The 24,820-nt window shown below is 41.4% G+C and overlaps 1 protein-coding gene across 12 annotated transcripts in view; it reads right to left on the bottom strand.

The window, feature by feature from the left end:
- Positions 1-24,820, bottom strand: part of rerea (arginine-glutamic acid dipeptide (RE) repeats a) — a 238,223-nt gene that overhangs the window by 55,169 nt on the left and 158,234 nt on the right. The window lies entirely within an intron of this gene.

Below are 24,820 nucleotides of genomic sequence, written 5' to 3'. Positions count from 1 at the left end.
ACAGCGTCGCAAATTGGGCTCTTGGCAAACATGAGCCTGTGCCACCACTGGGTTTATAGTTCTAGTCGTCCTGTGCCAAAAGCCCTGGGTGGAACCAAGTCAATTAAAAAGGGATTGAAGGCTTTTAATTTTTTAATAAACTAAAAAGCTCCATGGCCATGTGTGAAAGCGAGGGAAAGTCTGACGGACGGTGCATATTCAGGCAAGTAAAAATTTAAAAAACAAAACAATGAGGCCAGCTTTGTCTAGACTTCTTTTTTTCCACAGCTGCACTTTGAACTCTGCCACCCGCTGTCCATCTTGGGGACTGCAAGCGGTGCATCTTGCTGCAGTATCACAGAACGACCAGCAAGTGGCAGCACTGAGTCACGTCCAGACCTCCCAGAGGTGCTTCCAAGAGGGGCCAGAGAGAGGGAAGAAAAGGGCAAAGCACTGTTTTTTTTTATTCCCTGACAAGAAATATTTATTATCCTCTCACATGAAGCCAACTGACCATTCAAATGGTTTAAAAGGACATTAAAGAAACCACAGCTCAGCAGACGCTGGCGACAAGACCCTCGGAGCAGCAGCCAGAAATCACAGTCATCTTTAACATGACTACAGATTACCACATTCCCCACAAAAGGCCGAGTGTGTGCCACTGCGCCAGCCTACTAAGAGAGAGAGAGAGAGAGAGAGAGAGAGAGAGAGAAAAAAAACACAGCTAGGGTGGATCAGAGAGCCAAGGGTCTTTTTTATTGAAAGCCTGATTCACTTCATGCAGCTCTGGCTTCTCGAAGGGGGGCGAACAGAGGGCTGAGCTCATTGTTGAGATATTTCAAGACTCCTGCTACCTTTACTGAGGTCACTGGAAAGAGCGTAAATGAAGTCGACTATCTGCTGAACAGTTCAGAAAGAATGCAATGCTTTAAAATAATGACTCACAAAAGAAGGGTGAACGGAAGGGTTCATCCTTGAGGTTAAAGACCATGAATAAGAGGAATGTGGGCAAAATAAAAATGTGCGCCAAGTTCACAGGTATGGTTGAGACAGTTAAAACCCAATTTAATTTTGGATTAAAGGCGCTCTCTGTATCTGGGCCACTTGTATGTGTCATCAGAAGTGTTGTCAGTGCTTATTACACCACAGATGGGGAGACAACCTGTGCTCCTCCAGGGGATTTCAGTGCTGTGAGGATGGAGAGTCGAAGCTGTGTGGTAGTTTGAGCACTCCTGCTTTAATTTACAGCATTAGGAATACGTTTAAACATGCACAAACCTCAATAATGAATGCATAGGCTGGCGTTTGAGACGATATTTGCAAAGTCCAAACAGATCCCTATGTGGGACATTTCCCTGTCGCTGCACTAGAGCTGGAAATGTCTGTTTCATTATCGGACCCTAATTATGTTTGCATGTTACACTGAACAGATCACTGCGCAGAATCAAATTATCAAGATAAGCACTCTGAGGCAGAGAGAGGCAGCCGAAAGGAGGCAGCGGTGAGGAGCCCATTACAATTACAATGCTGAATTGATTAGTGACATTCCACACAGCAACCCCACCTCCCTGCTGGAGTCGCTCCTCATCCGGCTGATCCCAGAACAGCTTAAAGCCAGCTCTCCAAACACATGACTGAACTGAGACTGCTCGAGGGCCCTGTCGGCTCACTTATAAACTGGGTCTCAGTCAGCGAAGGAGACACTAAAGGGAGAGATTTCCTCTCCATCAGAAGAGCAAGACATTTCAGAGGGGAGTGGGGGTCTGCACGCTCTTTTCTTCACTCTTTATCCCATCTCTGAGCTTTAAATGTGAGGGTCACAGTGTAATCAACAGAAATGACTCATTTAAAAAGGATAATTTAAGGTATATATAAACTATTCACATTTTATATACATTTAATAATATAATATAGGAATATATAAACATGGATCCATATACACGCACTAAATCTTTATATATATCCACCAATATCCATCATATTTAATTCAAACAAGCTTACTATAGTGCATAACACTTTATGCTCGCACAAACACACACACACACTATGGATATAAGTATGACCTATAGAGGGCAGAAGAGAGAAAAGGGAAGTGTTGAAGGAGGCAGGGCGAGACGAAGAGCGCAGGCAGCACTAATTACAGCACAGCCACAGTAAGAGTCCAGTGAGAGTGCTATAAGAGGCTGAAGCTGGACTTTACGAGGTCTGGCCAGAGGGAGAACAGAGCAGGGTGGAGTTTACCAAGAGTGTTAAGCAGACTACACCGGCACGCCAACAGCTGGGCTTTCCGCAGGGAGCTACCGGCCTAATAATAACCTGATGTGTGGCACACATCACAGAGAAAAGATGTGTGAGCACTATTCATTAGTGATGTGAGAATTAAAGAGCTGCACACAGAAGCGGGGGCTCTTGAGCCATGCTTGGACGGAGAACCAAGGTGGTAATGAGAGGAAAATTACACCAATCGAACGCTTGTGCACATGACGTTTGAATTAGTCACGGTTTATTACATGCTATTGCTGAAGGTACCAACACCGATGCGGCCGCCATGGCAGAACCTCCCGGCCCTCTGACCTGCCGGCTGACATTTTGTCTCTTTAGCGTAATCATTAAACATGGCGGCAACTGCGGCAATGCTGGCAGGTCTTATCTGTTAACATAGGCAGCTTGAAGCGGTCACATTAACAGAAGACGGTGAAGCAGCCGCAGCCCTCATGCTCTCTTCTCCCATAGCTAAGCAAAGCCAGACCCTGTAGCTCTCCACCTCGAGCACATTAACAGGAAACGGGTGTTTATTTTCGATTTCAGTGTTGTGCTTTTCTATCATCCGGCACCAGTACTCTCTTTGGTTTCCTCGACCAAACCAGACTCGACACTAGTGCAGAGGAATTGAAGAAAAGCAAAGCTATTCACACTTCCTAAAGGAGGTGGTGGAAAATGGTTTCTTGAAAGCTCTGGCCTGCGATCGTGTTGCATGAAGGCATGCGAAGAATCCAAATGGTTTGAGAGGAGAAACTCTGACTTTCTGGTGTGCGTGTTGGTGGCATCGAGAAGGACAGATCTATGATCTACAAAACATAATATGATTATTGAGGAGCAGACAGACAGGAAGGGCTCACTCTCTCACGCATGATGGATGTGCACACAGAGACAGTTTCCGCCCATACGCTAGCGCTCTCTTTAACTGCCTTTCAGACATAGACCAGACGCAGCTCTCTCCATATATACACACGCACACAAGCACTTCCATCTGGACCTCAGCTTACAGCTGTACAAGCCTCAGTGACAAAGAGAGGAAAAACACATCGTTGTAAGCCCCCGTGAACATAAACGTCCCATGTGAATAAAAACATGTAGCATGCTTTCCCCTTAATAAAGAAAGAAAGAAGCAGGTCTCATGTACGATCACATAGTGTAGAAGAGCAATTTTGCTGCCCTGCCACCGTCAGATTCAAACTAATAATGGTAAACAAGTGCTGATGACATGTTTCTCCCCTGCAAAAGCCTGTGTACAGATTACTCCTCCGCCTGTCTACAAGAACAAATGGAGGGAGGGAGAGAGTCACAGCTGTGATGCCGGCACAGTCAGGACCTTTATGCTGCTAAACACCGGGCGCCTCTCTCTCTCCCTCTGCTGTTTAGATATTAAATCTCGACTCGCTTTGAACAAAGTCTGCCCATCTGTCAGCCACTCTCTATATTGGATTTGATGAGCATTAAGGAGTTCAAAGGGGGAGATTTTTAGTGTAACAAAACCAGGATAAAACTACACCCACAAACACTGCGATACAAATCTACTCATGTGAGCTCCAGTCCAAAACCCAGTGTTGTAACATTTTAAGGCATGGTCGTGACAAAGGCAAGCAATAACATTATGCAATCCTAGTAAGACACGTCATATCCGCCAGTTTACAACTCTGCTCCAGAACCTAACGTGTTCCTTCACTGTTTATAATCTACATAAGCATCTGCTTTTTTTAAAGGAGCATTCTAATTGAAATAGACCTTCAATCAAAAAAATGGAAATAATCTAGACCAGTAGCGTGCCATACAAATAAGCTCCCCAACCAAAGAGCCTTTGGTGTAATGTTTCTATTTAATGAGAATATTTACATGACGACAAATTCAACTCAAAATGAAAACAAATGTATATGCTTTGGTTGTTTATTTACATATCTGTTTTAGGGGTCTGTAAATGTAAACAATAAAACAAACAAAAAAAAAAACCTATTTGACGATTTGTCATCATCATCTCCATATAAACTCCAAAATGTAAAAAACGCATTTGTGAAAACATTTCATTGCCATATGAGTTTTGTTTGTTCATATTCACATGCATGTAATAAGGTATGTAACCTTATACTCACTGCATTTATTTATTCTTAGAAATTGAAACTGTTTTCAGAAAATGAAAAAGGTAACACTACTATCTTTATAATTATATAAAACAGTTTATATATATAATCATATATATGTGCCACATTGCTAAAAACACTATTAGGACACATATATTTCACTAAAAAGTGAAAATTGGTTGTTTTTGCGCTTTTTAAAGCAAATTCATTCTTACGGTTTGAAAAGAAATTGAGGCCACATCCCAACGATGAGATCATTGTGTAAATCCCAGCGCGGAGATTGGCTGTCTGTAGTACAAAGTGACGTCATTGAGTCTTCAGCACATTTTTGCATTAACTCATGAGAAAGACTTGGTGAACCTATCAGTGCCCTCCATTGTGAACGAGATGCAACTTCTATTAATAAGCATGATGTAGCTTCAAAGACTCCTTTTAGCTGTTACAGTGACATTGTGTTGCTAAGCGTAACTCAGAACAAGTATAGACATGGGTCATCAGTGTCTTCATTTATAAGTGTGCCACAACGAAGATTTTGTTTCCATTTCCTTGTTATGAGAGCACAGCTCACATGTGGATCTAAGCAGTTGGATTACAGTGGTCTGCTAACACGCGACAAAAGTATGTTTATAAGCAACTTTTTTTTTTTTACCCAAGAGGTTTTTGCATCTGGAAATGGTCAAATCTGGATTTGCCACTCGTCTCCTTTTAAAAAACATGTGGTTCCTGTTCGTGTTTTTTGTCCTGTCTCTGTGGATTTGGTAAGCATGTGATCAATGTTCTTTATGTTTATTTTTATTCAGACGGCAAAGTCAGTTAGTCTCATCAACAGTAGTTTTTGAAGATATACCTTAGGTAAAATGAATTTAGTTACTAAGCTTAAAGTAATACCACTACAATATTCGTATAGCAAAGTTAGATTGTATCGTCAACAGTACTCTTTCAGTGTTTAAAGACATTACTTAGCAAAATGAATGTAGTTACTAAATAGTTTACAGTAGTATCACTACAATATTATGGACTGAAAATCCACCACTTCCACACAGCTCTCAGATCTGCTGTGAATGCTGCTCTCCAAATCACTGTCCATCTCCCCTGTGTCTGTGTTGCTGGCATACAAGTAAGCTTTTTTTTATGCACGTAATGAAACTTTCCTTTTTATACGAACCTTTCCCACTTTCGCTGCTGGACGCTCCCACCTAAATAAAACTGGACTCAACAGGTTTGGGAACAGTGAGAATAGTACATTAAAATAAAGTGTGACCACACAACGACATAAAAGCAACATGTATGATAAGTAAATTAAATTTTATGTATTAACTCTGTTAATATAAAACATCTTTTTTGCAGGTTATCGGCATGCTCTGGATGGAGGCATAACTAAGTTTATGGAATATTTTTTGATACTCTAAAATGCTGTCTACTGAGGGTGCTCACTAGGTTTTAGAACAGACCGCCCATATCCTTTGTGGATAAAGTAATTCCAGAATGCACTGCAGTGTATCTAAAATGGTGGCTGTGGTGTGTGAAATTGTTGGCCACACTATATAAACAGTACCCAGCAAAGCAGCTGCGTATAGGTTTTGGAACGAAACCACCATTATCCATATCTTGTGCACGTACACACACTGGAAGCCAGAGATTTGCAGATGTTATTGTACGTTCTTGTCCATTTGGCAGAGACTCATGCCACGCTGGGTGTACAAATAAAGCTAATTAAGATCGCCGTGCTACTGCTGCATCCATTATAGCAGAATCAGAAACACAGCAACACTTAAAACACTCGACTCCCACCACTTCACATAATCTCCCTCTCTCTATCTCCTCGGCCTGATTCTTGATCTCGCTGGCTATTTCCTGTAGCTGGCCGTTGGGCATTATCACGTCAGGTGTGTTTGATATGAAGAGGCAGTGGCTGTGATGTGTATCACAGCGTGTGTTGGGTTGCTACACACAGCAGGTGTGACCGGCTCATATCCCTTCCCCCCCTTTTCCTTTTTCAAAACAGTTTTTCCCCTCACTCAACCCCCCACCTGGTACTCAAACACTTCAGTTACTGACTGAATGCTGGGGGCTGGACATGAAAGGAGGGGGTGTTTCCTGAGACATGATTGACAGCAGTCTCCAGGCAAACAATGGCTGAAAAGACAACGTTAATATTTAAAATGTTGTTATTGTATTGCGGTAAAGGAGAAACACTTTTTCCTTGAGATGACAATGATGGTACGGCTCTATTGTTTTCATAATGTTTTGTTGTGGGAGGCATTAGAGGACGCAAACCAAACCAGAGACATTCTTTCGATATGCTTAAACAAAACAATGTACCATAAAAAATGAATGCTTTTATCTATAAGGCACAATCTGTAAAACATGTGAGCAGACTGATAAGATACCCGCATAGTTTCTAAAATAGCTAAATACAGACTACTCTTTCTTGTTCTTCGGTCGTGGTTGTTTTTGTGCAATCCAGACAATAGCAGGAAATGAACAGCTCTGAATACAGCTATCGATAACAGGCCAAATCAGAAAGCATTGCACTACACACACAAAACAGGCTTTCAATGGCACTGCTCAATCCACAGTCTAGACAAAATGAATCTGAGATGTGAATTTGCAGGCTGAATTGAATGTGATTGTATTATTTTGTGGCATCCAGTCACAAACACAAAAATATCAGTTTTTCCTGATGGCACTCAGCGAACAACATTCAGTCCAAATAGTCTTATTTACAGATGAGACGGCAGTTTCTTTTAAACAAATAGATCAGATGAATTATCAACTCCATTGTTTAAAACAAATCAATGCTGAAATGGACAGCTTCACTTAGCTTTTTTGATTGATGTCTTTTCAGTACTTCAAAAATCTTTTGGATTTGTCCTGTTTGAATTTTTTTTCAGAGCTAAAAATGTACAATGGATAAAATTTATGAACAACAAATAATAGCTTCTAGTTGATCATTCAGTATCAGAAGTGGCTTAGAGGCCTCTATATTATGCTTATTTTACCAAAATAAAATATCATGTCTTGATTTTTAATTATTTAATTAGGACAGTAAGGTCTAACTTTGCTTAGACAAAAGTCTTGTCACTTTAAGAGAGAAATAATGTACAGTGTAGAATATAAAGTCATGGTGCAGTGGAAAAACAATTAATATTGTGTATGACTCCCATAAGCTTGGATGACTGCTTCATACATCTCTGCAATGACTTAAATAACTTATTAATAAAGTCATCTGGAATGGCAAAGAAAGTCTTGCAGGACTCCCAGAGTTCATCAAGATTCTTTGGATTCATCTTTAATGTCTCCTCCATCTGACACCAGTCATGCTCATTAATGTTCATGCCTGGTGACTGGGTTGGCCACTCCTGAAGCACCAAGACCTTCTTAGCTTTCAGGAACTTTGATGTTGAGGCTCTCCTGCTGAAGAATTTGCCCTCTCCTGTAGTTTGTAATGTAATGGGCAGCACACATGTCTTGATACCTCAGGCTGTTAATGTGAGGATCCACTCTGCAGATCCACTCCGCACGCCCCCAAACTGAATGTAACCCCAAACCATGACTTTTTCCTTCACCAAACTGATTTCTCTGAGAATCTTGGGTCCATGCAGGTTCCAATAGGCTTTCTTCAGTATGTGAGGATTGGAATGCAGTTCAACAGATGATTGAACCTTCTACTACTTTTCCAAATGATCAAATCATTGTTTATTGCTCTTACAACTAGAATCCATGATAAGATTTTTGTCAGGTAGTGTAGATTCACAGATATCTTGCCACTTTTTTTTTTCCAAAGGATTATATTAGACACTGTTGGATGGATATGCTATGTATACAAAATCCTTTTTGCACATTTAATTTGATGTAGACAACAAAAATAAGATGTCAAAAAACAGATATATATAATTAGATGCATCTAAAATGGGCTATATTAGTCTAACGATAGTAAAAAATATTAAATACCATTCAATCATGAGCAATTTTTGCAGCCATCTTCAAACCACTTTCTCTTTCTCTCTTGCAGAGTTTTAAATTTGACCTCTTCCTCCTTCTTGGGTAACATCTTATCTAAAACCTGACTTTGCCAGACCTAAATGGCTGCTGACAGTGTAGATTTATGGAGTGAAGCAGTGCGACTTGGAGAGGAAAATGCCCGCAAGCTCAGGGGACGCCGGATCCATGTTCCTGACCTCAATGGTCACCGTCGTAGTATAGAGTTACTCCATAATTCTACAGCTCTCTGACACAACCTTGTCACACGGCCGGTGAGATAATGTACTACAAGAGCACAAGCCTGGCGAACAGCCTCCCAGAAATGTGAAACATCTCAAAACATTTGAGCACAAAGGCAAAACACATGAGGCCGTGAGCTTATCCAGTCCTGAAATCTGTAGAGGGAACGATGGCGGATCAGTCGCACGAGCAGCGAGCTCGGTTTAGCCTTGAATCCCTGCTCATGTCTCTGCACTTCCTGAATGAAAGCGGGGAGAGAGAGAGAGACAATGCGCTGCCTTGTTAGTGTGGCCTAATGACTGGGTCGTTTCACTCGCCGGGGAGGGGAGCAGCCATGCATTCATAGATAAACACAGACAGGATCATGGCAGGGTGAAAAGGGCTGAACCACAGGCAATGGTTGCAGTACAAGTTAAATGAAGAAATAGCGTGTTTATGAGACTGACGAATGAATGAAACACAAGCTGTGGGGCCTTTGTGTTAGGATACAGAACACGGGGAGAGAGAAAACACACCGTGTGTGTGTTTAAATGTGAACCATGCCTGGTTGGTTGGTTAATCCCAGCATTGAGACTGCAGCATGGGCCGCTGAGCAGTGCCGGGTGTGATGGAGCGCGGTAATGGAAGGCAGGAAATGAGAAGTCTTGGTTAAGCCACGGCTAATCGATCAGTGTGTTCGAGTTGGAGCGAGCCAAGCTGATGCAGAGAAAGCGGCTTGTGGTAACAGACGCTGCGCAAAGCCTTCCTCTCCTCTCTGTGCTGCTGTACACAATGCTCTTTGTTCTGCTTTTCCTCTAATTGCGCCTCTGACTCACTTTGGTTCTGATTATTTGATTGGGCCGATTACAGCGCTCACCTTTTCTTGGCCAGTGTGCATGTGGCTCGCTGGTTATAGCCAGAGTACAAGAGCAGGATTTGTATGTAAGTGAAGCTGTTTGGGAGAGAGACTGATTTAACTCTGCCATCTCCCCTGCTGACTCGGCTAACAGCAGCTGACAGAAACATTCATAAAAACTCCAGTTCGGTGCCAAAAACCTAGCATGTTGTATATCTTGACTCCAAACCTGCATGACTGGGGCACAACAGAATTGGAAAAAAAACAGCTTTTGTTCAAAGAATGAAAGTTAGCAAGGTCCAAAATAATTTTATGCTGTGTTCAAACCAAACCATGTGCACTGTCACTCTCTCTTTATCACTCATGGGATGTTTTCTGCCACTCATGTTGAATTAAAATAGCCAGCTCTCTGCAACTCTCACATGGTCGCCCACTGAAGCTAAGCTGGGCTGCGCCTGGTGAGTACCTAGATGGGAGACAGCATGGGAAAGCCAGGTTGCTGCCGGAAGTGGTGTTAGTGAAACCAGTAGGAAATGTTTTTTTTTGACTTAGAATATAAACTTATTGCACAAATACTTATATTTGCATATGCTGTAAACCCAGCATTAGAACCTTGTTTTTATTGTATGGAAAGAAAAAAAATCTAAATATATTTGTACCGGCCATGATTAAGACTCAGGTTGGGTAGGTGAATAAATGATATATATATATAAAAAAACAACAACAACACTTTTTTTCCAATCATAAGCACCACTCCATACAAAAGCTGTTACAAAACATGGGCAGCAACCCTTATTTTCCCTCCTAAGGCTTGATTTATTCAAATTCTAAAGGCAGCAGGAACACTTTGTAGATAAATGAATACCAGAATGCACTGCCACAATGTCAGTGTTCAAATTTCATTCAAAATCTAAAAAGAATAAAATTGGGCTGAAACAGGCTGATTATGTCACACCAACACTAGACTACTGGGAAATCTAATATTAAACTGTTCACCATTATATGAGAAAACAAAATGGCTACTAAATTCTATATTTAAAACCACAACACTGCTTGTAAGATTTCAGATCAGTTAGGATGCAGCCTAGGTAGGTACCCATGTAGATAGTAGACAGCAATGTAGCCCACTAGTTTCCTAAAAGAGCTATCATTTTAAAAAGATGAAGATATAAAGAGAAAGAGAGAGGGAGAGGAGAGGAAAAAATGCTGATCCTTACAAGTCTCGACTCCCTGACAATGATACTCAGCAGGAAGTAGTCTTTATCAAGTACACTCTAGTGGAGGAAGAAAAATCAAGGCAGGACAAGAGCACAATTCCCATCCACACTTGTGATTCATCACACACTCCTTTTACCCAGCATCCTGCTGCACTGGGTTTCTTTTCAAACATCAACCTCTGCAAATATTTAGTGTCTAATATCGCTCACAAAAAGAAGCCAAAGCATTAAACAAGCTGGCGAAGGGTCGAATCCGCATACTGATCCAACTCACACGTCCTAAGGGGTGGGCAAACGTTCAAGAAGGGCCGTGGCGTGAGGTCCTTATGAGTCGGGATGCTTGTGTGTGTGTGTGTGTGTGTGTGTGTGTGTGTGTGTGTGTGTGTGTGTGTGCGTGGACAGACGGTAAACTAACCGACCCGCGACATGCCAGCTGGAGCCCCGCCCTCTGGCTCAAAACAACTACACGGTACCCATTGGTCAGGTGAAATTACCACCGACAAACATTCAACAATGATCCAGGATATACATCTGAATGACAACGCACTTCCTGGTGTAGACAGACTGGCTCACACGAAGCCTCATTCCCTATACGTTTAGATTTTAATGAGCATGTGCGCATGGCTGAAACAGCTCCCTACGGAGCGGAGGGGGAGAAATAAAGAGGAGCGCCACAGGAAGCTGCTTATCTGTGCTCCAGACTGTCAATCTGCCACAGGAGCCCTGCACTACAGGCATGAGGAGAGATCATCTGCCTCCTCCAATCCCTCCGTCCTCTTTAATTACACACGCGCTCCACGAACAAACACACACACACATACACAGGTCTACGCATGCGCATAACTTTGCACCGACAAAGACAAAACAAAAATGCAGATCTGTGGCAAACTAGCTTCAGCTTAGCATTTAATAAGCAAGATGTGTGGCATTTAGAAGTTTCACTCAGAAAATTCTAGATATGACAGGCAACGTTGGGCTGAATGTGCAATTTTGATGAGTAAAAGAGGAGATATCTCGCAAGGATGACGAGAAAACAAGCAGCTGGAGTTCAAGGGTCATGGCTGACACTCAGCCCACACTCCCAGCATGCCATCTTTCAGCTGTATTTCAACCCTTAGTCTTCTACACACACACACACACACACACACACACACACACACACACACACACACACACACACACACACACACACACACACACACACACACACAACTCTACCAGCAGCCACCAAGTCCGTTCTTTGTTATAGAGTGCCTACACAGTCTTGCCAGATAAGAGCTGAGGTCAATCTAATTAGATGTAATGGGCGGCAGTGTGCACACGCACACACACGCAGAGACAGGCGTGCAACCGCACAGACAATTTCCCAGGCACTAAAATGCGAGCATATGGTTGGGGGAGGGCTGAAGAGACATCAGCCATTTGACATTTTTATCAAGTACCGTAGTACACCCGGAGTAAACTGATATCTCAATTGGCAGAGCGAGGTATCGGCCTGAACTGCCGAACTAATGTCAAATCGAGCTGGCAAAAAAGACACGCCACCACACTAGATTAGAACCAAGAGAAGAAAAGAAACGTCTGCATGCGTTAACGTCTGCCGAGATGAAGGACGATGCAAAGTGGGAGTGACAGCTCAATGTTTCCTTCAGTCTGCGTGTGTGTGTGTGTGTGTATGTGTGTGTGTGAGGGGGGTGTGGTTATTGATGGCACCCAGCTCAGCATCATTAGTGCAGCGGTCGGTAAATTATCCCTCCAGACCTTTGCATGAGGTCTGCCCACTTTCACATGACAGCCAATGAGCTTCCAGCTAGATGATTGACAGCGCCAGCAGCCAGTGGTGGAGAGGCAGGGAGAGACGGTGAGGTGATAAAGCGCTATCAGAGCCGTTTTGTATAAGATGACTGAAAAGCGCTGTTTGTTTGCGAGCCTGCTGAGATTTACAACCATTTGCACTGCCCCTCCCTGCATTTGTTGTTCTTTCTAACCATATATTCCCCCCATCTTCTCTCTCTCTCTCTCTGTGCCTGCATAGAGTGCTGTGTGCACGGAGGACATTTTCCAGCCCACTGTGATGATATTGATTGCAGAGCCTCCCCTGATTGCAGCCCTGAAGTATTGACCGACCGGCTCTCCTAGAAGCAAACAAACACACATAGAGCGTACACAAAGTGTGTGTGTGTGAGTGATTACACGCTGTCAAGCCCCACGTCGAAACGCTCCACAAGGAGACTGTAAAAGCCCAGAGCTCCTGCTCTCTTTTGCTCATCGGGTCCAGTGACAGCCAGTGGGCAATGTGCGTCTGCTGTTTTTCCTAGTATCCATCTTACATTTGTAACACTTCCACACTTTCTGCATTCTGGCAAAGCCATCAAGAAAGCAGCAAAGGGCAATAACCCTCATTCTGATCAGTCATCTAATCCAGCTCACAGTCTCTTCACAATAAGCCTGATCTAATAGCTCACACTCTACCCTAATGCACCAGCCCTGCCATTACCCATAATTCCACAATACAGCTGTGCTGCTCTCTAATTACACTTGCATTTCTGTGCAATTTCCACTAAAAAACAGGGTGCGCATTTACGCCCAGTCTTCTGCACACAGGTGGCTGACATGTGCACAGAGAAAAAAAAGCACTGCAGTTCAAAGTTAAAAATAAACAGATACTTGCTTACTAGAATAACTGTGCGCTATATGGGCAAAGCATGGCTTGTAAGTATACTACAAGCATAAAATTAGAACCATTATCAGTTATTTTGTACATTGTACTTGTATTTCCCCTCCTTTTATACCACACAAACTTTTACTTGGAGTAAATCTTTAGTAAAACAGAATACTAAATATTTTCCATAATAGAAACCCTTTTTTAAATTAAAATAAAACATTTATTGTCACATTAACATTTAAACTGCAAATCTTCCTTATTCAATGGGATTTTTAATCAAATAAATGCATTCTTGGTTGCCATAAGTGAGAGAAAAACTCAATTTCCAAAAAATAAACAAAATCATTTTCACTCTACAGTCCATCACATCATGCCACTAAAATGGTTTATTCGTTTAAATGCAAAACTCTTTGATCTCCTGATGTAATTCTTGCTCACGAGAAAGAGTGTATGAAAAATTAAACATGTCAACAGCTGTCAGAGGGAGCTTTTACGACATGAAACGCCTGATGTGACATTAAACATGGTGACTGGTATGATTTGCACGCTGCAGTGAATAAACCGTTCATGTTGCAGAACATAAAAATGGTATTCGCCAAGAATATGCGCGACTGCATAATATAATTCTCACGTCTTGCCTGCAATTCTTTAAATTTTCATGCTTAAATGTCAACCTCCCACACACGGTTCTCTAATGGCTGCTGGTGAGAGCGGTTTGACAGCGCCAGCTTAAGATCGTTACAGTGTGTCAATGCCCCCGATCACAAGAGACTGCAAAGCGCAAACCACTTCTACTCGCTCCTCTCTATATTCTCCTTTCTCCTCTGTAAACCTTTATATACACTAAATCCCTTCCATCCATCCAACCGTGGTGGGAAAGAGACTATAAAAAAAAAAGAGAGAGAGAGAGAAAAGGCAAGGTTGAAGCCATAAACCCCTGATATTATGCCTGCTCTGGCTACCACTTGGCATTTAAATGCCATTTGTGGCGGCAAACAGTTCACACTTAATTACAGCGGGCAGGCAGCTGTAGCGGCCAGCCTTTCCATGCCGAAGCAAGCTGGGCCGCCAGCACCAGCCCTTTCAACTTCCCATGCCGCTAAAAGAGAGCTCACCTTTTAAATACTAAATTGGCCCGCTGCTCAGAACATCTCAGCGAGGGTTTCCCGGCTTCTGAGATGTTGGCTAGCGCTTGGGTTCTTCAAACACTCCTGCATCAGCCTGTCCTGCTGCCCCAGCGGTGCCTATAATCAATTGGCCTTTATACAGCACCATGAGCTCTGCCTTTGCTTTAGTGTGACACACACACACAGAGGCCTCCTCTGCGCTCTGAACCTGGATGATGTGCAGCACAGAGATGTTACAAAGGCGTCTCTGCCACTATCACTCTAAACCGACCTTGGGTAGGCAAAAGGAGAGGGAAAAACAGCAAGATTTTCAAAAATATTTAAGACCCGTTCCATCAAAATGACAGCAGTTTACCACTGTGGGAGACTCACAAAGATGTCATGGGATGAATTAATATCTGTCTTAGACAGACATTTAACTGCCTCCAATGAAAAGTGTTTTCTCAGCTTTTGCACTTTTGTCCATCATTATAATAACATTTAAAATACAATTTGTCCACAGAACTCATTTAAATATGTATTTCCCACTACATGGTACCCACAGCTAAAGCAGCCTACAAAATAACAGGACTCTCACCAAACACCCCAAAAGAAAATACATTAGGCAATATATAATTCACAATTTTTTTTAACAAGACATCATAATTAGATTAGAGATTAATAATTAATAATAATAATTAGAGATTAAAACTGATGTCAATAAATCTCATATAATACCACATAGAAACAGTTCAAATAAGACTGTTGGAGATTAAATTAAAAGAAAATATAAATTTATAGCTTATCATTATTGTTATAAAAAACATTGGATGTTTATATTATATCTTTATTCGAGTTTGGCGATAAAACCAGTATCGTTATTTATTGACCGAACATCATTGTCAATATTGATTAAAAAAAGATTCAGTATGTAGTTTCTGTATTAAGCGCTATATAGTTTAATTAAAAAGTGGCTACTTAGCTCGCACCCTGGAAGCAGTGCCAATATGCTTAGGGTAACAGTTTGTCACTTCCAACGCACATGTTTTGCAGGCAGCGTGCTAGTAAACCACGTGCATTTTCCAGCAATCGCACCGCAATTCATGCAAGTAGAACTAACCAATCTGCTTTACACTTTGTATGAAATACACATTTCAGTAATAACGGCAGACTAATTACCTCACACAAAACAGCGCACATAAACACTGCAGCGCTTTACTTTTCTCCATAAACCTGTATCAAAACCGCAGCGATGGTTTGTTCATTTGTCATCCTTTGAGAAAATACTTGATGGTCGCCTAATTATGAGAGACACCAGCTATTAAAACTATTTGCCTGAGTAATGTTGGTAAATTGAAAAAGTGGTTACATCCTAAATAGTGGATAAAAATCCTATTCCGAAATGTAGTTAAAAACATTCAATAATTATCAATATCCAATTATATGAAACATGATGATAATTCTTTTTGCAATATCGCCCAGGCCTAATCTTTATTAAATATACTTTATTATATACGAAATTTATGATAGATTTTTATATTTGTCTGGCATTTTATCTACTAACTCCTTCAGTAGGTGCTGTGGATTTTTGTTAAATAGCATTATGATATTAAATTTGTATAATAAAACCCAACCAACCTCACCGCCCTTGCATTACTGCACTTCCTACCACATGACCAAGCCCCACTTGCTCCAAAACAACACGTTAGAGAAACAAAAACACTTCACTTACGAAAGCCAAACCGAGGACATATAATATATCAGAGCATCATGCAACTGTTCAGCTCACGTATTTCTGAGTGGCAGAAGAAATACGTGAGAGCATATGTGTCACACCAGGGAAACATCCACACAGACAGACTGGGGTCTTAATCCATCTTAAGCAAGTCTCTCTATCGCGCACACACTCAATATCACCTTCCAGACAGGTCTACACGTTGAATCAGCCCATTTCATCTTTAGTGGTTGGGAAGAGTTTTGTGCATCTCCTCGACAGCACGGATCAGCCTCGGACATGTGTGTCCATCGCACAGAGGACATTATAAATGGAGAGCATGGCCTCGTCTTCCAGAATGCCTACAGGCACACATTTATCAGTACCACCAGGCAGCGGCAGAGCCTTTTCCAAGAAAGAAATGGAGAAAGGAAAAAAGAAAACAAACATTCTCAATATGTAAGTGTGCAGAAAATGATCTGGTGCTCTTTCTCTCTCTATCTCATTACTTTTTCTTAAAGCTATAAAGAGCTATTCTGCTACAAATGGCTCAGGCATAACGGCAATCTATAAATGGGATGTTAAGTTCAATAGCCCAAGGTTAGAGGCTGAGAGAGCCCGAGCGCTTCATTGCACTCTGCATTGTTCTTTCCAGAGTGCAGATGAATCTGGTCGTAGCGCATGGCTGCAGTATCAAGCGCTCTTCGTGAACTTTGTGCTGGCATTGAGAGAGACGCTGGAGAGAAACACAAGAAAAGGAATAAAACATTCCGTCCATGGCAGGAGTCTGCATCTGGCTCCTCTGCTATCTGGCTTCTGCTGGAATTCACCACAATTGATTTGTGAATTATTGCTGACAAATAACCAGATTTGGAAAATACGGCCCTTGTGGGGTGAGCTGTAGGACAAAGAGTCAGCAAAGGGGCATGATACACATATACACTTTAATTTTAGTTAGAACTGCACATTGTGCTGCACACCACGCTTGCGCTATTTGATCAGTTTCCACATTTTTTGCTCTAATTAGTTTGTACACAAGATGGCAACAATAGCTCCGCCTGTTGTTTCACAACCAAAAAAGTAAAACTAACGAGATGAAGCAATAACAAGAAATAACTAAAGATGCAGCAAAAATTGGTTGTGCTGCTGAGTGTTTGTTTGAGAGGGTTAAGAGATACTCACAAATGTAGCTTATGAGATAATGAAATGAGACTATGAAGCTATCGGCGAGAAAATGTGCAGATAATGGTCTCGAAAATTTGAAGTGCGCACGTGGCAAGCAGCAGTTCTAAAATGCCATCAAATTGAGCATACTTTAAGGGTTTTTCCCCTGTATGCAGATGTTCAGCATTTACATCCAGATTTTGTGCCAAAACTAAAGTATGCTTTGGATTGAACAGACCAATAGGTTTAAATGCACTTAAAAAGGTTGAATTTAGTCAGTCTAAAGCAATAGCCCCTTTAAGATGTAACAAACTGTTGTCTAAAGCCTGTTGGGTTTTTTCTGTAGCGCTCAAACGTACATCAGGCCATGATAGTGTGCATGTACAAAAACCAACAAAGACAAAACATGCCATGAAGCGCAAAAAAGATTAGATTTTTTTTTTTATAGGTGGATGTACAGTGAGTGTTATCAAAACAGAATGCATTAAAGCCATCCTGATCTCACAAGTGTTTTACGTCTTGTCAGTTTAGTGGCTAATTCGCTTGAGTTCAGTCATATGAAAATGTACGATTTTAAAAAGGAGGCAACCCCACCCGAAAACCCAACTATCAATCGGTGATGAGCAAATCGTACTAAATTAAATAAATTAGGCAAACAAATCATACAAATTAGCCACTAACTCAAAAAGGAAAATGAATTGCCGTGAGATTGCGTTGGTAATGCACATGCACCACCAGCGCTCACACATGCACTGTGAATTGTTTTACAATATTTGGTCTGTTCACAAAATATCAGCTAATTCATATTTGGTATAGAAAAGATGGAGACTGATTAAAAACAACATACTGAAGACAGCAAAACAACAAACTCCAATGTTGATCAGTGCATGTAAAAGGCGATAATACGATAGTATCATGATACTGGTGTCATGATGCAATATTATTGCAAATTAGGATATATTATGATATTCTGCAATCTATTGCAATTTTCCCAACTTCACATTATGTTCCCAAAGGAAAACTCTGCCAACATCTGTTTTAAATAAACAAAATCCCTTCTCAGTTTAATCACAAATCAATTTTATTGCTGCAGTGCAAAAGAGGAATTCCAAGCACACAAACTGACCAATGCTTTAATGAAGCGCTATCATAAAATGTTGTATGCACCTGTCTTGCTCCTTTTACTAACTGCTAAAGGTGACCCTGGTCACCAGAAAGAAAAAAACTCAACACTATCATCTAGTGGACTGTAAAGAAAATGGTTTTATTACTCAACTAAAGTGTTGGGGAGGTTTGAAAGGACTTAATAGGCTTCTATTGCTGGATCAATTGTTATGCTGTGGTCACTCCTGGGTGTCAGTTAGGACACAGGAACCAGAGCAGCTGAAGATGAATGCGTTTAATAAACAGCTGCAGTAAGCATAGGAAAGCAGTGCTTCTATTAGAAGTAGGTTTGTATAACTTTAAAAGTATATGTGGTTTTGAACGAAACATACATTAACAGCTTTTCAGAAATTAGTTTCCATCCATAATTATTATGATAAGCAAAGTAACTAAAACAGATGCAAATAACTGTTAATATAAACAAATAATAACTGCCTCTAGGTGCTGTCACGTGTATAAAAAACATGATTAAATGTGCGTTATAGACCATATCGCAAACAAATCATATTAAACCATCAATTGCAGTACAAAATCTAGTTAAAATATATTGCTAGAGACCATAAAAAATCATCAGCGTGCAGTGACAATTAGCAAGATAAAGTCTCTCTCTCAAATCGTCATTCATACATCATCCATAATACATGAGATAGATCTTAAAATGCTGTGCAAACTTACTTTGGCATTGACACGCACAATATAACTGCATAAACTCTCAGAACGAGGTGAATATTCTTAGCAGTGCAGCTCCATGTACAACACTCTCTACTCTTTCATGAGTTATAGTTCTGCTGTGTGTAACAAAGCGCTGCTCAATGCCTGTAATGTGCGCTTAGGTTGTGTTGGAGTGCATCAGTATGCACAAGCATTATGCATACATGATTATTCAGTTACCAATGCTCAATAACAAATAATACTATAATAAAAACCTTGGCAAAATATCTATAATATCCATCCATCGATAATTCACTGTCGTAAAAAAAGAAATAATGCAATTCCATACTGTATCAATACATTTCCCCACCTCTACTTTATAGTGTAAATGTATTAGAAAGAGTATGCTGTGCGTTCAACTGTTTAGACACATATTTAGTAGGGGTGTCACGATTTCGATTTTTAATCGAAATCGATCGAAATTTATGCTCAACTTCGATTATCGAATCAAAAAATAGAATTGTCGATGCTGCCACGCCCCCATGTCACGTTAGCTTGGCTTTCCAAGCGGGAAAAAAACAGGCTTGTTGAAGTGCTGAAGGAGACCCGTCGACAGAGCTTAAATCCTCTCCTCTTTCAATGAAGTCGCCGGTGTGGAAATATTTTGGATTTCCAGTTAGTTATGTTGACAACGTTCGTGTTGTAGACAAAAAAAAAACACAGTTTGCAAGCTCTGCTATGTACGTATTACGGTTGGGATGATAGACGATGGGCGCATCGCGATCCTCCGCCCCCGCACCAGTTGCAAATCAGCTCGCGAAAAATACACACTCAGGCCCTGTTTACACTAATATGTCTTTGTTTTGAAATGGCATTTTAGAACGACAACAATCCACATCCACAATGGCGAGTAGCATTTCTGAGCAGCCCTCCTTCCCCACTACCGCTGAAAACGCACATCACGTGACCACACACACAGACGCACAAGCATTTCATGCGCTCGAGACAGCGGGTCAAGGCAGTCAGCGAGTCAGTAGACTGCTTCCATCTTTTACTTTCACACAAGTACTTAGTCATTTTAGCGAACACCTCAGATACTGTTGGCTGGTTTCTGTTGGTTGTTTTACCGACGCCATTATAACGACACAGATCACTGCCTATTCACAAGTCCCGCAGAAAAAAAGTGATTGACAAGTTGTAATTATGTGTGTAACTTACCTTTATTCATTTACTGTATGATTTGTTTATGGGTAAAACAAAGACCATGCAAGTCAGGTAGTTTAAACGGTAGGCTACTAATAATTAATTCGTTATTAATTAATAAATTATTCATAATCGAAAATCGTATCGAATCGTGACTTTAGAATCGAAAATGTAATCGAATCGAGGATTTGGAGGATCGTGACACCCTTAATATTTAGACACTTGTATTTAATATAAACTACCCAACCTAAATATACTGTCATCCTTTTGGAGCTCTTTAGCAGTCTTGCTCAATCACAGCTCTAAAACTAGACATGACAATTAGCCTACAGGTAAAACGACAACATAAAAAGACACCTTTCAAGCATTCACACAACGACTGTTAAGCATAAAACAGAGACTTTAGAATAAATGAGAGGGAGAATGCGTACAGAAAGCAACAGGAAGGAATATCATAAGGGGCGTGAAGATGGGGGGCTGTGGAATTTTTCTAGCGCTTTATATTTCCCCATCCTCCCCAGGCCAGAGCGCCCTCCCACTCTCCCTCTAGAGTTTTCTTCTTCGGCGAGAGCTAATTTGCAACATGTGTTCTTTAATGGAGAGAGCCACCCGATGGAAGCATGTGAACTCGATACCACTGTAAATCTCCACTTCCACAGCTTTTTTTATTGGCATGTCACACGTTGGACAAGCTGGAAATTACACTCAGTGAACTGAGAAGCAGTGCCGAGACACTCTAGAAAGGCAGGGAAGAATAGGAAGAGGAAAAGAGACAGATGAGAAGGAAGCGGCGTAAGGTGCTGCGAGTCAGAGAGAGAGGGGGAAGAGAGGGAGAGAGGACAACTAGTCGTGTAGAGAAGGGAGGATCCAATTACACGGCAGCCGGGCCAAGCACATGTGTTTGGAGAACAGGATTGTTGCAATAAATATCAGCCGTGCAAAGACTGCATAACGCACTTGGCTAATACACAACATGAAGCAAATTACTTTGTGGCAAATATCAATTACAACATTTTAGCTCACACGAACAGGAAATCCAACTGGGGAATAAAAAGGATAGTGTTGTTCGGTTTAGAAGGGGAAACTATTTCAATTTCATCTATAATAGTTGTGAGAGAAAAAAATCCCAAAAACATCAAGCTCAGTTTTCCATTGTAATTAAAATGCTGAGGATTCCACCGGTACAATAGTTGTTTCATCACAGTGTGATTGGGAGAGTGTAAACATTCCCTTCGTGTTGGTATCTTTCTTCATTTTTTTCTCTTTGACATCAAAGTGGACGAGATAGAGAAGCCTGCCTTTCCTTTTTTAAGATGAAACAGTTGGGTTGAATGCCAGGGCTCAGCGTTCCCAGCTTCAGATGCTAGTGAAGACATCAGAAGAGGGAATTTGCCTGTGATGTGCCAAAAAACGGCATTGTGTCTCAGCGGCAGATTCCGGGAGAGCAAAATTAACATAGCCATTCCTCCGAGACCCAATTGATTTCTAATGCATAAAAACACTTGACAAATACCCACTCCGCCACCAGCAAAGCAGCGGCAGTAGTCCAGGAAGAGAAAGTCGCGCTAATGAAACGTGGCGAGAAATGCTCTGTTTAATAATTTAGTCAAGGACCTGCTATTGATTGTGCTTTCAGGTGTCTTATGAAAATGTTATCTCCAGCCTCGTGGTCTCCTGACTCCATCTGGCAATGTAATCACCACCCCATACCCCACTGTTGACCCCACACACCTCCATTTTGATTTTGCCCCTTGTTCTAGCTCTTTCTCTTCCCTCAATCCCTCTTTCTACACACAGCTGGTTTCCATAGTAGCATTTACTGAAGGCACAAGGCTGTTAAAAGCATAGGAGGGGAGAGAGGAAGAGAAAGGTATACGTTAAGGGGAAAAAAAAGTATTGGGCTGCGTCTGAAACGGTCTACTACTCAATAGGTAGTTTCAAATTCAAACGTATTACTCGGCTGTTAGAAAAGTATGTTCTACACTGTATGAATGTGAGCTGTATGAATAGAATTCGGATGCACTACATCAGCCATTTTGTCATAATATTGTGATAAAGTTGTGTCACTTCACTCCCATTCATGAATTCTCTCACAGGGCATCATGGGATAGCTTAGCATGCATCGGACGCACACATCAGTATCTTGCCAGTATTAGTAGGTCATCCATGTACTTCCTGAATACTGTTTTTCAAATTCTAGGAATTTGGACACACTACTCGGTTAGCATACTGCTTTTAGCCAACTATATCGTATGGAAGTATGCAATTTCAGACGCAGCCTTCATCTTAGGTTTTTTCAGATGACTACTAATATAAAAAGTAGTACACTCAATAGCATATTAGTTTTCCCTTATATCAAGAATTGAATTTTCACTAGAATTGGTACCGACCACTCGGGATGCTCTGATCGATTGGCCGAAGATCATTATCGCCAGATAATCAAATTTAATGACTCGATTGGTCCTCGCCAATCTGGCCAATCTCAAACCGATCACAGATGTTAGTTCATGAGTTTACAAGCAGATGAAGACACACAAGTGCTCCCGTATATTATGCATAACGTAAGCTGAAATAAAATGAAAAGAATGATTTGTTTTCTGTAAAGCTGCTTCTGGCCATGACATGTTCATATCTAAATGGTTAGAAGAGACGTGTTTAAGGTACTTTATGCAGCATCCTTCATTTATTTTCTTAGGTAAGGTGAGATCTTCCCTTAAGGTTCATACTTAAAGGGAAAATTTGCTAAAGGCAATTATAAAGCTTGAAGCATCAGAATCACTACTCTGTATAAACCAATCACCATGAGAAGGAATCAGTACTTTGTATTGGAGCATCCATACTGACTACTGAAATGTGTATTTTGACCACCCCATCAATTATGCATAAATTGAATGTGTTCGCTTGCCTAAATAGCCTAATTTTATAGGGGAAACTAAAAAATGTGTTTTCTAAAAACGCAAAAAACAATCTGGTTTTGGAGGCACGGAGCAGTGCAGCATGGGCTATGTGTATTTTAAACAGTGCTAAGTACCTAATGTCATTACCACCAGCAGCATGAATGCTTCTTTTAGTGGATTTTCAAGTGTACAGGAGAGAGGGAGGGGGGGGGCACACTTCATTCAAGAACATTAATCAAAATGGCCATTAAGTTGCAGCTTTTCACAGCAGATTTACTTACACCGGCTTGATGCTTAAAAGGCTTTACAGGCAGGTTTGCTGAAATAAACCACACCAATGACAATTCAAGAGGGGGGTTTTTCTAACATCAGAACAATAAAGAGGCAGTTCACAAAATGCATCATTTGCTCCAAAAATACCATTAAAAGCCCCCCCAATTCATTCAAAAAGCCACTGGGGAAAACACGGTTTAGCATGTTGCTGCTGCTGCTGAATTTAGCATTGTGTGTGTGATGTCATCCTGCTTGCTTGACAAAAAGCACTCCCCCTCAGCGCCAGACACTTGCTGCTAAACCTGTAGCTGCTCTGTATTCCTGCCCTACTCTAAACACGCCACCCTGCAGACAAAGTGCAAGCAGGGATATTTCAATCAAGCGCTCCAGAGCAGAGGTGCAGCGCCGGTTCTCTAGCTGCCGGCGGAGCCCACTGCCAGAGGCGCTTTTGCAGAGCCACACACAATAGCGGCACAACAAAAACCTCGGGGCCACTTGTGAGAAACGCACCTTTACATATTTATACATGCAAATGCGCCAGCTCATTTTCAGCGGCTGTGCGGGCAGAGGAGTGACGGGTGGTGGGGGGGTGGCTGAACACGTCGAGTGTAACACTGGAGGAGATAAAAAAAAACCCAAAGCCACCCCTGTCCACACACAGCGCCTCTTAATGACTGCAGGCTCCCTGATGTAAAGATGGCAGCGGCTGCCGCTCTGCTCAATAAATATTAACAAGAACTGCGACTGATGGCGCTGCTCACTGATCCATAATTGCATTTCAAAATGCTGGAGCTTCTTTGAGGAGGGGGTGAGGAGGATCCTGATGGGGAAGTATGAACGTACGGTAGTGGCTCTCAGACTGATGAGGCAACCTACGCGCCTCCCACCTCCAGGCAGAATGAGGATTTAATCAGAGCTGCAGAGGGCATTTAATAGACACACAGACCATAATTACACTTTTAAAGGGACAGTTCAGTCAAAAATGTTAATTCTGCCATCATCTTTTCATTCCACATATGCGACTTCCCTCTTTTTGAACATATTTTGTCCTTACAATAGCATTTTTGAGCCATTGACTTTCCTTAAATTCACAACACACACAAAATTGTGTGCTTTCCTTTAAGAATAGGAATGACACAAGGACAAGTAAATGTAAATATTAATTTTTGTAAACAACACAGAATGTCAAGTAAATTTGCCGCTTGCAAGGCCAAAAGTACTTTTTAAACATTAGTGCTAATATATGTGGTGTGTGCGCATCTTAAAGGGTTAAAGGAATATGAACAAGGACATGCACTTCTCTGTAAACCCACTTTTAAGATCACTCATGCGTGTATGCACATATATTTGCATCTTCATGAAAGCGTTTTAAT

Source organism: Danio rerio, chromosome 23, assembly GCF_049306965.1.
Source record: "Danio rerio strain Tuebingen ecotype United States chromosome 23, GRCz12tu, whole genome shotgun sequence".
Lineage (NCBI taxonomy): Eukaryota > Metazoa > Chordata > Actinopteri > Cypriniformes > Danionidae > Danio > Danio rerio.
This window is presented reverse-complemented; position numbering and strand designations above follow the sequence as displayed.